Here is a 14693-nt window from a genome sequence, read left to right on the forward strand (position 1 = left end):
GGGAGGGGATTACATCTTCTCCGGGAACTAACATTTTGGACTTTGTAACCAACCTGCAAAACACCCTCAAGGACCCTTGTTGAGCGTCTTGTAGGTTTTCTCGAGCAAGAGCAAAAGGACTGGTATGATAAACATGCCAGAGAGCATTCCTTTCAGAGTAGGTGACCAAGTCATGGTCCTGGAAGTGCTCCAGGCTAATAAGATGGAAGCGTCATGGGAGGGGCCGTTTCTGGTCTGAGAGTGCCTGGGAGCTGTTAATTACCTCAGAGAGTTCCCAGACCCTACCCTAAAACCTAAAGTACACCATGTTAATTCTCTAAAGCCCTTTTATTCCTGAGAGGTCAAGGTTCTCCAGTTTACATCCCAGGAGAGAGATGACGCTGAGTGGCCTGAAGGTGTCTACTATGAAGGAAAAAGCAACGGTGGAGTAGAGGAAGTGAGCCCTTCAATCACCCTTGGGCATAAGCAGCGACAGCAAACCCAGGAGCTGGGCACCAGCTTCACGCCAATGTTCTCAGCCACCCCAGGACGGACAGAACGAGCGTACCACTCCACTAACACAGGTGATGCTCGCCCAATTAGAGCCCAACCCTACCGGATGGCTCCTCAAGCCAAAACCATGATAGACCGGGAGATCAAGGACATGTTACAGATGGGTGTAATCCGCCCCTCTGAGAGTGCATGGGCCTCTCCAGGGGTTCTGGTTCTCAAACCAGATGGTAAAATCTGCTTTTGTGTGGACTACCGTAAGCTAAATGCTGTAACTCGCCCAAAGAACTATCCAATGCCACACACAGATGAGCTACCAGAGGACGGGCCCAGTTCATCTCCACCTTAAACTTAACTAAGGGGTACTGGCAAGTGCCGCTAGATCACCCGCCAAGGAAAGGTCAGCCTTCACCACCCATGTAGGGCTGTATGAATTTAATGTGCTCCCTTACGGACTGCGATATGCACCCACCACCTTCCAGAGACTGTAAATACCCTTCTGGCTGGATTTGGGGAATTTGCAGTTGCCTACCTCGACAATGTGGCCGTATTCTCAGATTCATGGGAAGAACACCTGGAACACCTCCAAGCTGTCTTCCAGCGCATAAGGGAGGCAGGATTAACGGTTAAGGCCAAGAAGTGTCAAATAGGCCTAAACAGGGTAACGTACCTTGGGCACCAGGTGAGTCAAGGTACTGTCAACCCCCTACAGGCTAAGGTAAATGCTATCCAAAATTGGCCTGTCCCTAAGTCAAAGAAACAGGTCCAATCCTTCTTGGGCTTGGCCAGATATTACCGACGATTTGTACCACACTATAGCCAAATTGCCACCCCACTGACAGACCTAACCAGGAAAAAACAACCAAACGCAGTTCAGTGGACTGAGAAATGTCAGAAAGCCTTTAGCCAGCCTAAGGTGGCCCTTACGTCTGACCCTGTACTGAGGGCCCCGAACTTCGACCAACCGTTTGTTATAACCACAGATGCGTCCGAGCGTGGTGTGGGAGCAGTTTTAATGCAGGAAGGACCGGATCAAGAATTCCATCCTGTCATGTTCCTCAGCAAAAAACTTTCCGAGAGGGAAAGCCACTGGTCAGTCAGTGAAAAAGAATGTTAACGCCATTGTCTACGCTCTGGAGAAGCTACACCCATAGCTTTGGGGACGGCGTTTCCACCTGCAGACTGGCCCTGCTGCCCTGAAGTGGCTTCACACCGTCAGAGAGACCAACAAAAACCGTCTTGGGTGGAGTTTAGCTCTCCAAGACTTTGATTTTGAAATATAGCACATCTCAGGAGCCTCTAACAAAGTGGCTGATGCCCTCTCCCAGGAAGGTTTCCCAGAATCAACCAGGTGAAAATGTCCCTGTATTCAAAGTCATTGTAGTCCTTAAAATGTGGAAAATACTGTTTAGTTCTTTGTGTAATTATTAGTAAAATTAGAGGTGCATGTATCTTACTAACTCTGTTTCCTAAACCTCCAGGAAGAAATCCCAGCCAGTGTGGACCTGACCTGAACCAGGCTGGCCAGCACCGTCTGTGATTTGGGGGGGCATGTGATAAATGAAGGAAGGGGGAGCTCCCTTTTATGGACACCCAGCCAGCCAGTAGCTATAAAATCCCTCTTAGTAGCCGTTCTCTAATTGCTCTACCTGTAAAGGGTCACTGCTCTGCACAGGTAAAGGGAAGTGAGGGGGCACCTGGCCAGAAGAGCCACTGGGAGGCCAGAACCTCTTTACATTGAGAGAAAACTTCCCCTTTGTCTGTCTGGGGTTGTTCTCCGGGCAGAGGTGGACAGGGCAGAGCGCTGCTGTAAGAGGCTTGGAACCAGGCATGAAAAATCACCTGTATCAGAGAAACGACTCGTCTGGACCCCCAGAGATGTGCGTAGATCAGGGAATGTTGAGGACGATGCGATCAGGTTTATCCCTGTTTATTTCTTCATGGCTTGTGGATTCCTCTGGGCTAACCCCAGGTGCTTTTGTTTTGCTTTAAGCTGGACCCCAGGAAAGCCCTTCTGGATGCTTAATCCTTGGAATTACTCTTTTAAAATCTAGCAATAGCCTGAGTCCCCAGATGTATTTTCTTTCTTTTTAAAAAAATAAAATGGACCTTTTTAAGAACAGGATTTGGATTTCTGCGTCTTAAGGGGTTTGTGCACGTTTTTTAGTTAGCTGGTGGCAAAAGCTGATTTCTTTTCTTTTCTTTTTTTCCTCCGCTCTTCCCCAGAGTGGGGGTGAAAGGGCTTGAGGGTGCCCCACAGGGAGGAATTCCCACGTGCGCCTTCCTGGGCTGTCAAAGGGGTTCTGCACTTGGGGGGTGGCAGCATCTACCCAGCCAAGGTCAGAGAGAAGCTGTGACCCTGGGAGTTAAATACAAGCCTGGAGTGTTAATTTTTAGAGTCCTTGCGGGCCCCCACCTTCTGCACTTGAAGTGCCAGAGTGGGGAATCAGCTTTGACAGGGGGGCTGAGGGTGAGTTGGAGGGGAAGGTTCAGGGGCTGAGTGTGGGGGGCTGGAGGTGAGTTGGAGGGGAAGGTTCGGGGAGAGTTGGAGGGGAAGGTTCAGGGGTGAGTTTGGGATGGCTGGGGGGTGAGTTTGAGGGGAAGATTCAGGGGGTGAGTTTGGGAGGCTGGGGGGAGTTTGAGGGGAAGGTTCAGGGGTGAGTTTGGGGTGGGGCTGGGGGTTTCTGTCTGACTTTGGGATGTTGCTATACCTGGCATGGCTCACATTTAAGGGGTTACATCCCAGGGGGTCACCCTGCTTTGGCCCCCCTTGGGTGGAGTGTGGGGGTCTCCGGCCCTGATTTCAACCCCAGCTGGGGATGCCCCCCAGCCTAGCTGGGGCTGGGTGTTACCCTTTGGAGGGTGTGGGGGAGTCAGCTCCTCCTTTCACTTTGCTCCCAGTCCCATCCCCTGAGGCTCATGGTGAGTGTCGCTGTCCCCCCAACCCCCCCAGCTAACTAGCTACAGCCGCCCGGCAGGAGACAAGCCTGGCACACCGCGCCGAGGGTGATGGATGGACTCATCTCGTGGGCAATGCTACAGCTGGCACCCCCCGCCGTCCGTCGCGTCGAGCCACCTACCCACCTGATGCCCCGGCACAGCGGGGCAATGGGGCCAGCAGGGGGAGTTGTCCCCCAGCAGCCAGCGTGGGGGGGGGCATTTCTCTCTCTAACGCCCCCCTGCCCCCCCCCACCGCTGACAGGTGGTACAGTTGCCATGACGCAGCTTCCCGGGCCTGCGCTCACGGGTGTGCCAGCCCCCCAGCCTGCTCTAACCACTAGCCCCCACTGCCCTCCCTGAGCCAGGTAGAGAACCCAGGAGTCCTGGCTCCTACCCTCCCTCCAATGCCCCCTGTTCTGGGGAGGAGTGGGCAGGGGTGAAGCTGCTGGCGTCCCAAGGGGCAGGATAGAGCTGGAATCCGGCTCCTCCTGATCCCCACGCACCCCACATGGAGCCGCAATCGGCTTCGCAAGGCTCACCAGCCGGGGCTCCGGCGCTGCGAGCTTCCCTGCAACAGTGCCCCCACCAGGGCCCCATCCCTCTCCATTCCCTGTCTTCCTTTCTGCACTTTGTCACCCCCCCCTTCCCCTGCCCCCCTTCCCCAGGGATGCCACACATCCCCCTGAACCCCCACCCTCCTCACTTCAGCTCTCATGTTGGGGGCAACAGGGTCTTGTTTATTCCATCTGGAGAGACGGAGCTGATAATTACAGGCCTGTCACTGCCGGCTGGGCTGGCGTCAGCCGCGGATCCGGGGCACGGACACGGGGGGGAAAGGGGGAGGGAGGGAGAGAGAGAGATGAATGAGGGAATAAGAAAGAAAGAAGGAAAAATAACAAATGAATGAGTCCCCGGGGGCCCAGATGGGAGCTGGCGCCCCGTAGAGGGGAAAGGCCCTGGGCCCCATTCCCAGGCCCCGGAGGCGACTGGGTCTGCGGTTTGGAGCAGCTGCTGGCCCAGGAGGCGCTGGGGGCTCGTGGGCTGGAAGCCACATCTCTGCGGGGGCTGGGGGGCAGAGGCTGAGCACAAGAGGACCCGGGCAGGAGGGAAAGGAGAGATCCCCGGATACCCAGCCCCCCCACCCCACCTCAGAGGGGGCTGCATCTCAGCGCCGGGCGAGGGGTCCCTGTATACCCAGCCCCCCCCACCCCAGAGGGGCCGCGTCCCAGCACCAGACAATGGAGCCCCGGATACCCGGCCCCTGCACCCCACCCCAGAGGGGGCTGCGTCTCAGTGCCGGGGGGGGGGGCCTCTCCTCCTCCTCCCAGCTTCGCGGCGCGGATTTGTTTGTTTGTTCCCTGTTATAAATAAACCCTGTTAATTAGGATTCTCGCCGCGTGAGGCCAGCGGCTCCTGTCAGGCCGCCTGCGATCCCGTCCCTGGGGGGGAGCTGATAAGGGGAGGCGGACGCGGGGGGGGCACCCTGGCGCTGATCCAGCGGCGGAGGTGTGGGGGGGAGCTGGTGGAAGGAACAGGTGTCGTCTGAACCCAGGGAGGCTGTAGAGGGACTGGGGGGAGTGCAGGTGGGGAGGGGATACCCCAGCATGGCGCTAGGGGGCGCTGTGCTGTGGGGAGCAGGGGGGTGCTCTCCCCTGGAGGTCAGTGCTGGCCCCATGGAGGCGCTAGGGGGCGCTGTGGGGCAGGGAGCGGGGCAGGAGGGTCTGTAGGGGGCGCTGTGCTGCAGGGAGCAGGGGGGTGCTCTCCCCTGGAAGTCAGTGCTGGCCCCATGGAGGCACTAGGGGGCGCTGTGGGGCAGGGAGCGGGGCAGGAGGGTCTGTAGGGGGCGCTCTCCCCTGGCCGTCAGCACTGGCTGCACCCTAGATGGCGTGTGGCGAGGTGGGGGGACGTGGGGGGCTCTGTGCTTGTTACCCGACTAAGCGATAGTTCACCTCCGGCGAGAAGGCCGCGCTTACAAACGAGCCTCGGTCACGGTAAGTGCCGGCCTAAATTATTCACCGGGCCGGCTTCCCTCGGGGAGCGCGTGATGGATGGGTGGCGGGGAGCGGGGGGCGGGGAGCTGCTGGATTTTGCCGCCTGTGGAGAAAAGGCTCACTCGAGTCTAGATCGCGGGAAAGTCTAGATCGTGCCCCGCAGTTCTAGGTCAGCGGAAGCCAGAACTGCCCCCCACGTGCTAGATGGAGGGGTGGGAAAAAACGAGCCCCTTTGGTCTAGACCTGGGGGAGAGACCCTGCCCCTAAGTTCTTGAACAAGTGAGAGGGAGGCAAAGCAGCCCCGATGGTCTAGATCTGTGGATGAGGGGAGCCCAGTGGTATCTAGATCCCCAAAAGGGAAAATCCACCGTAAGTTCTAGAACCACGGGCGAGGGAACCCCTTGGGTTCTAGATCCAAAGAGGGGGAAACCCACCCTGTGGATCTAGAGCCACGGGTGAGGGAACCCCCCGAGTTCTAGATCCTGAGAGGGGAAAATCTGCCCCGAAGTTCCTGCTCCAACGAGGGGTGAAGCTGCCTGCGTTTCTAGATCTCCGGATGAAGGAACGCGCCCCGAAGTTCTAGACCCCGACAGAGGGGGAATCTGCTGTTAAGTTCTAGATGATGGGAGGGGAAAGCTGCCCGGCTGTCCTAGATCCCGGGAGGGGAGACTTTACCCTGAGGTTCTAGATCTTGCGAGGGTGGCTTGAGTGGCCTGACGCCTCACTCCAGCCCCAGGTCAGAGCCGTGCGATTCAGGCTGCAGACGCCTGGGTCCCGGGGAAACCCTGGCACCAGGGCCCGGGAGCCCGTGCCAAGGGACCCAGCGCTAGGAAGCTGGTGGGGCTGCGGAAACCCCCAAGCACCTAGAAGCTAAACCTACATGGGTCCCATGTTCAGTCCTGACCTCCTGAGCTAAAGGAGAATCCCCCTCAGCCGCATCAGTACAGGGGCTCTGACACAGGGTAGGCAGCGCGCACACACAGAGCGGGGCCGCTCCCCTCCAGCAGAGGGCGGCAGAGACAGACAGACACACACACGGAGCAGGGCCCGTCCCTTCCAACAGGGGGCAGCGCACACTTGCACACACGCACACACACACACTCTCTCTCTCTTGCTCTCTCTCACACACAGCTTCCGAACCCTGAATGAAAGAACTACCCAGGGTGCGGGGGCCGGCCGGACTCCCCTGCCTCTCCCCTGCCGCCCCCATGTCTCCGCGTTACCACAGCCCAGCCCGACCCAGCTGTGCCACACGGCCGGGCGCTGAGCCAGGGCCCCGCAGTGACAGGGACCTTGGGGGCCTCATGCGGAACCGGGCGGCTGAGACGCTCTGACAGCTGAGGTCACAGAGGACGTGAACGGACGAGAAAACAACGGAACAACTCAGGGACCCCTTGCTGGGCGCAGAGACGTAGCCGCCTCTGGGGTGGGGCCCAGGGGCTGGCTATCGGGGGGCCCTCGCCCGGCGCTGGGCTGCGGACCCCTCTGGAGTGGGGCCTGTGGGCTGGTTATACAGGGACTCCTCGCCCAGCGCTGGGATGCGGCCCCTCTGGGGTGGAACATGGCAGCTATTTAACACCCAGGTGGTATTTGAAGACAGGGAGGGACGGGGGATCATGCGGCCTGGGTTCTATCCCCTGCTCTGGGAGGGGAGTAGGGTCCAGGGGCTAGGGCAGGGGTGAGGGGGCCTGGAAGCCAGGACTCCTGGGTTCTCTCCCCAGATGCAGTGACCGGGGCATGAAGCAGCAGCTGGCTGAGTGTGTGTGTGACTCCCCCCCCGGGCCCGATTCCTTCACATACCGCCCCCCCGCCCCCAATTCCTTCACCCTCCATCTCTCTCCCTTCAGGTTCGAGGCTCCAAGCTAAAGAATTTTCCAGCTAAGCTAATTAAAATCCCAGACAGCCCCCCGCCCTCGCCCCCCGGCTCTCAGCCTCCCCCCCGCGCTGATCCCCCGGGAACTAAATCCTGTGTCCCGGAGCCGAGCATTTAGCGAGGAAATAATTACAGAGCTAACACAGGCGTCTGGGGGACGGAGCCCGGCAAAGGAGGGGAAAGAACAGAGACATGCCGCACACTGCGACACACGGAAACACGACAAGGAACCCGGTGACACGCAGACACGCTACACACGCCAAGACACAGGGTGACATGCAGAGACACACGGGACACGCAGACACACGCTACACACGCCAAGACACAGGGTGACATGCAGAGACACATGGGACACGCAGACACGCTACACACGCCAAGACACAGGGTGACATGCAGAGACACACGGGACACGCAGACACACGCTACACACGCCAAGACACAGGGTGACATGCAGAGACACATGGGACACGCAGACACGCTACACACGCCAAGACACAGGGTGACGCGCGGACAAATGCAACACACGCCGAGACACATGCAGAGCCACACAATGACATGCATCCGATGAAGTGAGCTGTAGCTCACAAAAGCTTGTGCTCAAATAAATTGGTTAGTCTCTAAGGTGCCACAAGTCCTCCTGTTCTTTTTACAATGACATGCAGACACACACTACACACATGGTGACATGCTACACATGCTGAGACACATGATGACGTGCAGACCACATGCCAAGACACAGGGTGACATGCATACACACGCTACACACAGAGAGACACATGGTGACACACGCTACACATGCCAAGACACCCGGTGACACACAGCCACATGCCAAGACACCCGGTGACACGCAGGTGCCACACGTGCTGAGATACCTGGTGACACACAGACACATGCCAAGACACCCCAAGTCACACGGTGTCATGCAGACACATGCCAAGACACCCGGTGACACACAGCCACATGCCAAGACACACGGTGACATACAGGTGCCACACGTGCTGAGATACCTGGTGACACACAGACACATGCCAAGACACCCCAAGACACACAGTGTCATGCAGACACATGCCAAGACACCCGGTGACACACAGCCACATGCCAAGACACACGGTGACATGCAGGTGCCACACGTGCTGAGATACCTGGTGACACACAGACACATGCCAAGACACCCCAAGTCACACGGTGTCATGCAGACACATGCCAAGACACCCGGTGACACACAGCCACATGCCAAGACACACGGTGACATGCAGGTGCCACACGTGCTGAGATACCTGGTGACACACAGACACATGCCAAGACACCCCAAGTCACACGGTGTCATGCAGACACATGCCAAGACACCCGGTGACACACAGCCACATGCCAAGACACACGGTGACATGCAGGTGCCACACGTGCTGAGATACCTGGTGACACACAGACACATGCCAAGACACCCCAAGACACACAGTGTCATGCAGACACATGCTACACACAGAGACACCCGGTGACACACAGACACATGCCAAGACACCCGGTGACACGCAGATGCCACACATTCTGAGACACATGGTGACACACAGGCACGTGACACACGCCGAGACACACAGTGACTTGCAGACACGCTACACAGGGTAACACGTAGACACACGTTACACACTCTGAGACCCACGGTGACACGCAGACACACATGACACATGCTATACAAGCCCAGAGATACACAGGGCACATGGCGCAACACATGCCGAGACACACGTAGACATGTCTCAATCACATGTAAACGTTCTGATCCGGCCCCAGGGCGGGGACCGGCTGGCTCCGGGGGCAGGGAAGGGGGCACGGGGCCTTTCCCCTCTAGGGGGCGCCGTCTCCCACTGTACCCTGCGGCGGCTGTGGGGGTGCCCAATCCCTGTGACAGCCAGGCGGGCTCTGGGGGGAGGGATGAGGAGGCCGGGGCAGGGCCAGGAAAGGGGGCCGGGAACAGGGGGGAAGGGGGGGAGAAGAGGTAGAAGGGGGCACTGGCTGTGTGTGTGTGGGGGGGGGGGCTCTCAGCTACCCAGCCCCAGCCTTGCTCAGCGGGGGTGGGGGGGCTGTCGGGAGCGGGCAGGGGGCACTGGCTGTGGGGGCGGGGGGCTCCCGGCGACCCAGCCCCGGCCTCGCCCACTGGCTCTTGGATCCCAGCCCTGGATCTGACTGTGAAAGGGCGCAATGAAATGAGGGGCCCATTACACCCTGGGGTGCATTCAGAGAGACGGAGGAAGGAGACAGTGGGGGCTGGGGGCTGGGACTCCTGGGTTCTCTCCCCGGCTCTGGGAGGGAAGTGGGGTCTAGTGGTTAGAGCAGGGGGGGCTGGCAGCCAGGACTCCTGGGTTCTATTCCCATTATTTTAGTTCCCCCCAACTCATGTGCGCCCCAGTTTCCCCAGTCGGTGCCAACAGCAGGGCGGAGGCCGCGAGCTGTAAATACCTGGGGCGGGGGGGGCACCCGGCGAGAGCGTGAAGAGCCGAGCGGGCAGCGAGCCAGGGACGTGTCAGTGCGGCCCCCCCCCGGGAACGTCCCTGTGCTAATGTCAGTGCCAGGCGATGTTCCCAGCTGCACCACGGCCTGCCCGCCGCGGGGGGGTACACAGCTCCCAGCCCCCCCCAACACAGCCACAGGGACTATTTGCTGAGGCGGAAGGAGACCGCTGCGGTGGGGTTCCGGGGGGGGGGGAATCTCGCTGGGGGGCTGGGGGGGTTCCTGGTGCTGTTCTCTGGGGGGAATCTTGCTGGGGGCCTGGGGGGGTTCCTGGTGCTGTGCCCTGGGGGGGATCTCGCTGGGGGGCTGGGGGGGTTCCTGATGCTGTGCCCCGGGGGGGATCTCGCTGGGGGCCTGGGGGGGTTCCTGGTGCTGTGCCCTGGGGGGGATCTCGCTGGGGGGCTGGAGGGGTTCCTGGTGCTGTGCCCCGGGGGGGGATCTCGCTGGGGGGATGGGGGGGTTCCTGGTGCTGTGCCCCGGGGGGGGATCTCGCTGGGGGGCTGGGGGGGTTCCTGGTGCTGTGCCCCGGGGGGGATCTCGCTGGGGGGCTGGGGGGGTTCCTGGTGCTGTGCCCCGGGGGGGGATCTCGCTGGGGGGCTGGAGGGGGTTCCTGGTGCTGTGCCCCGGGGGGGATCTCGCTGGGGGGCTGGGGGGGTTCCTGGTGCTGTGCCCCGGGGGGGGATCTCGCTGGGGGGCTGGGGGGGTTCCTGGTGCTGTGCCCTGGGGGAGGATCTCGCTGGGGGGGGTCGCTAGTGCAGTTCCCTGGGGGGCTCTCGCGGGGGGGGACTCCTGGCCGAGCCCTGGCTGGTCGCAGCGGCTCTAATGAGGCGGGTTGTGCTATTTGCACTCGCGGCTGCTGTGAGGATAAACACGCGCGGGCGGGGGGCGGCTGGCAGCCTGCCCCCACAGATGGTATTTACCGTCAGCCAGGGGGTGGGGGTGGGGGTGGGGGTGTGTGCGCGCCACACTGCTCCTGCAGGGGTGTGGGGGGGGGCAGGGTTGGGGCGAGGCTCCAACTCCGAGCTCCGGTGCGGGTGATGGAGCCGAGCTAGAGAATTGCCTGAGGGGGATGACGCTGAGCCCCCCCCCAGCTCTGCCAGTGCCCCTCACTCCTGACCTGCAGCCCCCGGCTAGCCCAGCCCTGGGATCTCCCAGGGAATATGGGTGGGGGGCAGCTCTGTGGGGTGCTCTGTGCCCCTATCGGGGGCGTGGGAGGGGTACAACAGCAATGGGGGTCATGCCGGGGGGGTGCAGGTGGGCAGCTGTAGCCTGTGTGGGTGCGTGGCTGTCCGGGTGCAGGCTGGCGGGCCTCAACGTACCATTCGCTAGCACCCTCTCCGGACACAACGGGGTGCGGTAGGAACCCTGCCTCAGTTTCCCTTTGGCCTGCTGCAGCCTGAGCAGTGACTTGACCCGCCGGCGAAGCCTTTCACCCCTTGGAGGGTGATGGCCACCCTTGGGTGGGGTCCAACACAAGCAAGAACTGACTGATCCTTTGGCCCAGCTGGGCTCTGCACCCGCCTCCTTGGATGGGGCCAAGTCGGTCCCCTCACCGCTAAGGCTCCCCCCGCCGCCACCTCCCGAGAAGCAGCCATAGGGTCAGCATTCACCTCCCAGCTCCCCCACCCCACAAGATAGCATCTGGCTGCTGGTATGCAGGGCTGAGATTGTGTGTGTGTTGCTGTGTGGGTGTAGTCCGGGGGATGGTGGTGTCCTTGTGCGTGATAGCCTGCAGGTGTGGTCTAGGCCCTGGGGTGTGGTGATGTCATTGTGCGTGTTGCTCGGCGGCTGTAGTCTAGGTATTGGTGTACTTCTGGGTGTTGCTGGGTGGGTGGTGTGTAGGGGTGTGATTGTGGGCGTTGCTGGACGGGTGCAGTCTAGGTGTTGTGTGTAGTGGTGTGATTGTGGGCATTGCTGGACGGGTGCAGTCTAGGTGTTGGCGTGTAGGGGTGTGATTGTGGGCGTTGTTGGACGGGTGCAGTCTAGGTGTTGTGTGTAGTGGTGTGATTGTGGGCATTGTTGGACGGGTGCAGTCTAGCTGTTGGCGTGTAGGGGTGTGATTGTGGGCGTTGCTGGACGGGTGCAGTCTAGGTGTTGGCGTGTAGGGGTGTGATTGTGGGCGTTGCTGGACGGGTGCAGTCTAGGTGTTGTGTGTAGTGGTGTGATTGTGGGCGTTGCTGGACGGGTGCAGTCTAGGTGTTGGCGTGTAGGGGTGCGATTGTGGGCGTTGCTGGACGGGTGCAGTCTAGGTGTTGTGTGTAGTGGTGTGATTGTGGGCGTTGCTGGACGGGTGCAGTCTAGGTGTTGTGTGTAGTGGTGCGATTATGGGCGTTGCTGGACGGGTGCAGTCTGGGTGTTGTGTGTAGTGGTGTGATTGTGGGCGTTGTTGGACGGGTGCAGTCTAGGTGTTGTGTGTAGGGGTGTGATTGTGGGCGTTGCTGGACGGGTGCAGTCTAGGTGTTGGCGTGTAGGGGTGTGATTGTGGGTGTTGTTGGACGGGTGCAGTCTAGGTGTTGGCGTGTAGGGGTGCGATTGTGGGCGTTGTTGGACGGGTGCAGTCTAGGTGTTGTGTGTAGTGGTGTGATTGTGGACGTTGTTGGACGGGTGCAGTCTAGGTGTTGTGTGTAGTGGTGCGATTGTGGGCGTTGCTGGACGGGTGCAGTCTAGGTGTTGTGTGTAGTGGTGCGATTGTGGGCGTTGCTGGACGGGTGCAGTCTAGGTGTTGGCGTGTAGGGGTGTGATTGTGGGCGTTGCTGGACGGGTGCAGTCTAGGTGTTGGCGTGTAGTGGTGTGATTGTGGGCGTTGCTGGACGGGTGCAGTCTAGGTGTTGGCGTGTAGGGGTGCGATTGTGGGCGTTGTTGGACGGGTGCAGTCTAGGTGTTGGCGTGTAGGGGTGCGATTGTGGGCGTTGTTGGACGGGTGCAGTCTAGGTGTTGGCGTGTAGGGGTGCGATTGTGGGCGTTGCTGGACGGGTGCAGTCTGGGTGTTGGCGTGTAGTGGTGTGATTGTGGGCGTTGCTGGACGGGTGCAGTCTAGGTGTTGGCGTGTAGGGGTGTGATTGTGGGCGTTGTTGGACGGGTGCAGTCTAGGTGTTGTGTGTAGTGGTGTGATTGTGGGCGTTGCTGGACGGGTGCAGTCTAGGTGTTGGCGTGTAGGGGTGTGATTGTGGGCGTTGTTGGACGGGTGCAGTCTAGGTGTTGTGTGTAGTGGTGTGATTGTGGACGTTGTTGGACGGGTGCAGTCTAGGTGTTGGCGTGTAGGGGTGCGATTGTGGGCATTGCTGGACGGGTGCAGTCTAGGTGTTGGCGTGTAGTGGTGTGATTGTGGGCGTTGCTGGACGGGTGCAGTCTAGGTGTTGGCGTGTAGGGGTGTGATTGTGGGCATTGTTGGACGGGTGCAGTCTAGGTGTTGGCGTGTAGGGGTGTGATTGTGGGCGTTGCTGGACGGGTGCAGTCTAGGTGTTGGCGTGTAGGGGTGTGATTGTGGGTGTTGTTGGACGGGTGCAGTCTAGGTGTTGGCGTGTAGTGGTGTGATTGTGGGCGTTGCTGGACGGGTGCAGTCTAGGTGTTGGCGTGTAGGGGTGTGATTGTGGGCGTTGCTGGACGGGTGCAGTCTAGGTGTTGGCGTGTAGGGGTGCGATTGTGGGCGTTGCTGGACGGGTGCAGTCTAGGTGTTGGCGTGTAGGGGTGCGATTGTGGGCGTTGTTGGACGGGTGCAGTCTAGGTGTTGGCGTGTAGTGGTGTGATTGTGGGCGTTGTTGGACGGGTGCTGTCTAGGTGTTGGCGTGTAGTGGTGTGATTGTGGGCGTTGTTGGACGGGTGCAGTCTAGGTGTTGGCGTGTAGTGGTGTGATTGTGGGCGTTGTTGGACGGGTGCAGTCTAGGTGTTGGCGTGTAGGGGTGCGATTGTGGGCGTTGCTGGACGGGTGCAGTCTAGGTGTTGGTGTGTAGGGGTGTGATTGTGGGCGTTGCTGGATGGGTGCAGTCTAGGTGTTGGCGTGTAGGGGTGTGATTGTGGGCATTGTTGGACAGGTGCAGTCTAGGTGTTGGCGTGTAGGGGTGTGATTGTGGGCATTGTTGGACGGGTGCAGTCTAGGTGTTGGCGTGTAGGGGTGTGATTGTGGGCGTTGTTGGACGGGTGCAGTCTAGGTGTTGGCGTGTAGGGGTGCGATTGTGGGCGTTGCTGGACGGGTGCAGTCTAGGTGTTGGCGTGTAGGGGTGTGATTGTGGGCATTGTTGGACGGGTGCAGTCTAGGTGTTGGCGTGTAGGGGTGTGATTGTGGGCATTGTTGGACGGGTGCAGTCTAGGTGTTGGCGTGTAGGGGTGTGATTGTGGGCATTGTTGGATGGGTGCAGTCTAGGTGTTGGCGTGTAGGGGTGTGATTGTGGGTGTTGCTGCATGGTTGCAGTCTAGGTGTTGGCGTGTAGGGGTGTGATTGTGGGTGTTGCTGCATGGTTGCAGTCTAGGTGTTGGTGTGGTGGTGGTGGTGTGCTTGTGTATGTTTTGTGCTTGTGTAGTCCAGGTTTTGGTGGCTGTGGCTGGGCAGGCTTAGTCTGGGTCTTGTGTGGTGGTGTGACTGTTCATGTGTTGCTGTGCGGCTGTGGTCTGGGGGTTGGTGTGCGTCACCGTGCTGGTTTGCCTGCCTGAGGCTGTCCTCTTTTCACGCTGCGGTTGTGCGAATATCGGGGTGTTGGATGCGGATGAGGGTTGGTGTGAACACACAGCTGGGCCTTCTTGTAAGGCGGGTGTGTGTGGGGGGGGTGCTGCCGCAGCTGGCTTGCCCGAGGGTGCTGAGCCACGTGCGTCTCCCGCCCCCTGCTGCCTCGGCGCCGGGCCCCTGGTCCCACTGTAATTACATTTTCCAGCTGAATTACAGATTTTCTCACTAATTTAATTTT

This window comes from Natator depressus, chromosome 23 (assembly GCF_965152275.1).
Source record: "Natator depressus isolate rNatDep1 chromosome 23, rNatDep2.hap1, whole genome shotgun sequence".
NCBI lineage: Eukaryota > Metazoa > Chordata > Testudines > Cheloniidae > Natator > Natator depressus.